The sequence below is a fragment of the Hakea prostrata genome, chromosome 3, assembly GCF_041222555.1.
Source record: "Hakea prostrata isolate BN-2017 chromosome 3, UWA_Hpros_2, whole genome shotgun sequence".
In the NCBI taxonomy this organism is placed as follows: Eukaryota; Viridiplantae; Streptophyta; class Magnoliopsida; order Proteales; family Proteaceae; genus Hakea; species Hakea prostrata.
Genome location: NC_142602.1, coordinates 65,171,314 through 65,178,828, shown reverse-complemented (window position 1 = coordinate 65,178,828; position 7,515 = coordinate 65,171,314).

Below are 7,515 nucleotides of genomic sequence, written 5' to 3'. Positions count from 1 at the left end.
GTAGAAGCACTCTTTCTTTTCTCTTCAGTTTATTTAGGCTTTCTCTAGTTTTCTTTGCTTGCTTTTTTGGAGATTCTAATTTTTAGATTGAATGTTTAGGTTAAATTTTTTTATGTAATGTAATGCAAGTTCAAGTTCAAGATTCAAGTTTCAAGATTCATTTTTCTTTGGGTCTAGCAATTGCAGATCTGGATCATTCTATATCTAGATTTGGTTGTTAGGGTTGGTTGAGATTCGAATCGTTTGTTCAATTCTTTTTTTTTATTGTTTGAAGTTCAAAGATGCAAGAAAGTAACATTCTTCAATAATCTTCTCTCCCCCCTCCATTCATGCTTCTATCTACCCCTCTATATTCTTAATTTAGGATTTACTTTCAGCATTTATTCATTGTTCTCCCTTCCCCTGGATCCTTGATCAGAGATGCCTACAGTCATGCCTCTCTTTGGTTAAGGTTTTCCCTTTCCTTTTATTACTCTGTTTTTTTTTTTTTGCAATTTACTTTCAGCATTTATTTATTGTTCTCCCTTCCCCTGGGTTCTTGATCAGAGATGCCTACAGTCGTGCCTCTTTTTGGTTAAGGTTTCCCTTTCATTTTATTACTCTATTATTTACTTTTAGCATTTATTTATTGTTCTCCCTTCCCCTGGGTCCTTAATCAGAGATGCCTACAGTCGTGCCCCTCTCTGGTTAAGGTTTCTCTTTCCTTTTATTGCTTTGATTATTTATTTTATGCAATTTCTTTTTCTTTAATATCCATTCCCCCGATCGGTGGACTGTAAGCTACGGCAAAGGGTCCATGGTCAAAGTCATTATAATTATACTCCCCTTCCCTAAATCCAAAGCTGACACTCGGATCACTTCCCTTTTATTTTTATTTATTTATTATTCACATTTTTTTCTGCCTTTATTAATTATGCGTTGGTTATATTTGCTTTATTTTTCGTCTCAATTTGATCGCATTAGATGTATGGATTATGACGTTCGTTTAGTTTAATTAAGTAATTAATAAATTTGAATCATTGCACTTTCGCATTATCATTAAGAAGTTAATTCTAAAGTGACATATCTCCTTGAGATCGACCCGTTAGCTACACGATACCGTGCGCTTGCGGTTACTTTTAATTTCACAAACATAGCCAATATGAAGTTACTTAAGAATTTATACAACTTAGAGGTAGGCATACCATATACATCTATGTTTACTTGCAGATCCTTCTATGTTTTGGTTTGCTCTACAACTGATAAGTTTGCGTGTGTAATTTTGTTTCCTAGGTTTTTGATGATGAAGTAAATGCATCAACTATAAAATGCAACATGTAACAGTAGCACCCTTAATAGATGTGCTGCGTGAACAGAAGACAATTGCCACGATAAATCTTTCTCACAATCTGTTAGGTCAGATTTCAATATTAATCATTTTTGTTGATTTAGACAAAGATAAGATAAAACAAGAGGCAGTGTATTTTTACCCAAATGTAATGACAAGAGTAGGGTTCTCCAAGAAAATGAACAAAAAAATAATAGGAGAACAATAATATAAGAATCCATATGGAGTTGAACCACCATACCCTGGTTTATCTCCAGGTGCTCTTCCATTTTGAGCTATGGACTCAGTATCAACAATGGGGGGAAAAGAACTCCACAAAAACTTTTATCAATATCTTTACATTGTAGAGACAGGTCTAACAAACATTTCATCAAACATATCATAGGCATCCAAGCTAGTATCCAAACAATTTTACAATAAGTATCCTAACTTGAAGATTTAGGCTGTGTAGATGCAATCAAACTGAATGTAATGCAAATTCAAGGCTTTTGATTCATTCAACTATCAAATAAAATAATAAGAGTACAGAAGAAAATGCATCTAAGGAGACAGATTCTGGAGAATACTACTTGCCGATTCAAGAATTTGGTCTTCTCCATCATGTTGTCATAATCAAGCATTGTCGCCGGTTGCAACCATTTGCCGATGTCTTTGTCGACTTCAACCGGTGTGGGATCTTCAATTTCAGAGATAGAAGAAGATGAGGTCGACGGATTTAGGTTTTCAATCAAATGACTCACAGTAGCAAAATGTACCATGTAATAAAAATCCCTGATGGATTTTTGTTCTTCAACACACCTTATCATCAAGAGAGAGAGGAAACCATGGCTGAAAATCTGTGTTGATAGAGAGAGACAGAGAAAGAAAGAAAGAAAGAAAGAAAACCACATTGAGAGGGTTTTAGCCATTTAAGTTTTTTTTTTGTTGAAACGTTGTTGAGGAATTTGCAAATACACTTGATCTTACAATTCTTCTTGAGAGATGAAACGTACCAAAGGTACTTTCTTTAAGGTATTTAGACACCCCGATTTGTGCAATATGGGTTCTACATTGTCTTCACCCCAAGATCAGTCAGCTCAACCTTTAATGTTGCACCCCAGAAAGGTTACTTAATGTGTATCAGGTAATGTTCACTGCTTGACAGAACAACAACAGGGAGAGAGAGAAAGAAAGAGAAGGAGGAGGAAATTCGTTGTTCAGAATGAACACAAAAATGAGTTTATATAGAGCCCCAAAGGCTGCGGGTGAAAGGGTAAGGTCACCTCTCTTTGTGAGGGTACCTTTCAGCTCAACTCCCTTCAGGAAGGTACCTATCAAGCTGACCTCCCTACAGGAGAGTGCCTCTCTAATGGCATCTCCACGTATTCACCCAACAGTGGGCTCTCTCCAAAATAGGGCCCATGACAAAATGGACCTTCCGGATCAAAGCCCACGACCTACGTCCCAAGTCTCGAGGTCCCAATCATATAGATTTAATAATATTATATACATCTATATAATCATGGTAGGGTCACAACAGGATTCAGGCTCGGTTCATGTCGCCTACATTAATAATACATGGGCCCTTACTATATATAAACCATATAATCAGATCCTCTCAACCCGATGTGGGACTAAATAAAACCATGGATAAAAGATGCGATTAAAACAGATATTTATATAAAAATAATAATAATGTTATAAATAATATTGATTGTGGATATCCATCATCCCCCAATAGACAATACTTCCAATTGAAGATCTCAACCACCTAAGTATACAATCTTGGTGATTCACATTCCCATCTTAATTGAATATTACAATGATCTCAACACACAATATTGGCAGTCAATATTTCCATTCCATGCACCTTCTATCTTGGGCGGCAATCTATCTTTCCATATCAAGAATATCTTATTGTGTGCAAGAATCATATATTGTATTTCCATATCAGAGTAGATGCTCCTTCTACTATAAATATGTAATGCACTCAACTGAATGAATCACATCTGATTGATCTTATTCTAGTTTTCTTCTTTGTCTCTGATATATTCTCTTTATTTTATAACACGTTATCAGCACAATTCCGCTCTAAGAACGAATCTGCTCGAAGTATTGCGTTTTGAGAAAAAAGACAGCAGACTATGTATCATTATGTTTTCTATTCCAAAGTGAAAAGAATGATCAACCTCCTTGCACGTTTTTGTAAACAATGGAGTTTACCTTGTCCATCTTGAAATGTAAGTGCATCATGATAAAAAGGTAATTGTTTTATTTAATCTAAGAATCAATTAAATAATAAGATATTATGTTGCTTTAACGATTGTGGTTTTATTTATTGTATATAGTGGTTGCTAGCTTTGCACTACAAATATTGTTAAATGCACCTGAAGTTGCAAGATTTGAAACTGTAAATGAATACAGTTCTACAGAGGCACATGAAGTTGCAAGATTTGAAACTGTAAATAAGTACAGTTCTGCAGATGCACTTGAAGTTGCAAGGTTTGAAACTGTAAATGAATGCAGTTCTGCAGATGCACATGAAGTTGCAAGATTTGAAACTGTAAATAAATACAGTTATGCAGATACACATGAAGTTGCAAGATTTGAAACTGTAAATAAATACAGTTTTGTAGTTTTTTAAATTAATTCTCTTTTGAAATTATAAGGAGAAAATATTATTCATGAAAATATCCCAGCAAATTTTCAAGTTTCAGATTTGTTGTTACAATAGTAATATTATAAAAGGAGTTTTAAGAAATACTCTGAATGATATCATGCCTATTTGTGGCTGAGTAAAATAATGGACTATTAATAGAAAGTCATGAAGCTCGTCTTATTGGTTCTGTTCCATTCCCTGAAGTGAATGCAACAATTCATGATATGCCTGAAAGAAGGCAAAATTAAAATTATGGTCATGACTGTGGAAGAGGATGAGACAAAAGACGGAATAATTACCGTCATTATTATGGAAATAAATAAGAGAATAATAAGGATTCTCAATATAACAATTCAAGGAGTGAAGATAATATTTGTTACCGATGTGGTATGAAAGCCATTAGACATGTATCTGTCGTACTCCACAATATTTAATTAAGCTTTGTCAAGCCTTAATTAAAGAAATAAAAATAATGTGGAGATAAATTGGATTTTCCAAAATCATGATACTTGAACAATTTTTGCCTATAAAAAAAAATGATGATTTTAATGGCTTCATAGATACTACACATCTAGATGCTGCAAACTCCTTTGAAGATAATAGTTGAAGATTTGGTTATGGTTATTTTATTTGATGACACGGAAGCCAATGTTCATACAAAAATTGTTAGTACAACATTGATTGGAAGTTCCGAAAGAGCTAATCTATTATTATCTGGGAGATAAAATTGGCTATGAATAATTCATTATTTTGTAGTAAGTCTCAAAGAAACTTATTAAGTTTCAAAGCTATTTGCCAAAATGATTATCAGATTGAGACTACAAATAATGGTATAAGTAAATATCTATACAAATGTATTAGATATTTCTCCCAATTTGTACTACACGAATATCGCATGGTTGAAACACATGCTTGGGTAAATCAAATGAACATTGATTCCAATAATTTTATTATTTGACATGATCGGTTGGACAATCCCGGATCAAGTATGATGCGAAAAACTATTGAAAATTCAATTGTCATCCATTGAAGAACTAGAAGATTCTTCAATTAAGTGAATTTTCTTGTATTGCTTGTTCTTAAGAAAAATTTATTATTAAATATTCACCAGCTAAAGTTGAGATTGAACATTCTATGTTTTTAAAACGTATAGAGGGTGAAATATATGGGCCCATTCACCCATCATGTGGACCATTCAGATAATATATGATTTTAATAGATGCATCTATAAAGTGGTCACATGTATGTTCGTTATGAACTCGCAATTTGGTGTTTGCTCGATTGTTTGCTCAAATAATGAGATTAAGAGCATAATTTATGGATATAAGATAAAGACAGTTTGTCTTGATAATGCTGGTGAATTTACATCTCAGGCTTTATTATTATTGTATAACAACTGAGATCACAGTTGAATAGCCTATTGTTTATATTTATATCCAAATTGGTTTAGCAAAATCATTTATTAAATGTCTCCAATTAATAGCTAAACCATTGGTTATGAGAACAAAGCATCATTTGTACGCATCAGGCTAAAAGGTTGTCATAAATTCTCCCTATTACAATTGGCTTATAATCAGAAACCAAATATTTCTCATCTTAAAATTTTTGGATGTGCAGCTTACGTTCCAATTGCTCCACCACAACGCACAAAAATGTGTCCCAAAATAAAGTTGGGAATATATGTTGGATATAAATCTCCTTATATAATTCAATATATTGCTAAGGATAGGAGATTTATTTAATGCAACACTTGCTGAGTATTATTTTGATGAATTAGTTTTTCCAACATGAGGGGGAGAGAATAAACAGTTGGAAAAAGAGTTTGATTGTATGCATTATCATTATCTCATTAGATCCTCGCACTGAGCACTGTGAACTTGAAGTTCAAAAGATAATGCAATAAATATTATAAATCAACTGCCATATTTGCTGATCTGCTAAGAGTTACTAAATCTCATATTCCAGCTGTAAATACTCCAATTAGAATTGATGTCCCAGTAGGACAATCTATCAGTGCAAATGAAATTAAACCACGTTTAAAACGTGGAAGATTAATCGGTTCCAAGGATAAAATCCTAGAAAAAGAAAGGAGCAAATGATCAAGATGATCATAATATGGAGACAATTGATTATGAAGATCCTGAAGACATAACTTTCTTTAAAACCCCAGAAGAGGTTCAGGTACCTGAAAATAATGAAGAGATCTCGATTAGTTATGTCATTGCAGGAAAAAGATGGAACCGAAAATATAAAGTTGTCAACAACAATTTTTGCATATAATGTTTTTGTTAAAATAATGCAACAAGACGAGGATCTTGAATATAAATTTGTTGATGAATATAAATCAAGAAATGATTAGCCAAAATGTGGAGACGCAATTCAAGCAGAATTGAATTCGCTTGAAAAATAAAGTTTTTGGACCTATAGTCCAATATCTGAAGTTATAAAGCCAGTGGGGTACAATTGAGTTTTCTGCGAAAAATGAAATGAGAAAATGGATAAAATCGTGATATACAAAACATGAATTATGGCACAAGAATTTTCGCAGATGCCTGGCATTGATTACATGGAAACATGTTCTCTTGTGGTGGATGCAATCACCTTCAGATATCTTATTAATCTGGCAGTGTATGAAAATTTTGACATGCGTCTAATGGATATTATTACAGCCTATTTCTATGGCTCACTCGAGTGTGAAATATATATGAAAATCCCTGAAGAATTCAAAATGACTGAAGCATATAAAAATTCCTAGGAAGTTTGTTCAATAAGGCTTCAAAGATGATCAAGGCATATATGGTATAATCTCCTTTAGTGGATATTTACTAAATGAAAAGTATAAAAATGATCCAATTTATTATTTTGTATTTATTAAAGGATATGGATCTAATTTTAGTAAGTATATATGATGATGATTTAAATATCATCGAAACTCCTGAAGAGTTTCCAAAAGCAGTAGATTATTTGAAGAAAGTTGAAATGAAAATCTTGAAAAGACAATGTCTTGACTTGTAAATTGAACATTTGACGAATGAAATATTCATTCATCAATCAACTTATATTGAGAATATTTTGAAGAGATTTTATCTAGATAAAATACATCTATTGAGTACCCCAATGGTTGTGAGATCGCTCAATATAAAGAAATATTCATTTCGACCCCAAGAAAATAGTGAAAAATTTCTTGATCATCCATACTTAGTGCAATTAGGGCATTAATGTATTTTTCTAATAGTATAAGACCAGATATAGCATTTTCTATAAGCGTATTAGCAAGATTTATCTCTTATCCAATATGAAGACACTGAAATGTTATAAAACATATATTTCAGTATATTCGAGAAATTATTGATATGATATTATTTTATGAATGTGGACATCAACTTACTTGTTATGCAGTTGCAAGATTTTTATCTGATCTATATACAACTCGATCTCAAATAGGCTATTTATTCACAAGTGAATGTTAGTTATTTTATATTTGGTTTAGATCAATGATACAACACATTCAGGAAGCATGCAGTCTTCTATTAGAAGAAGAGGTTTGAAC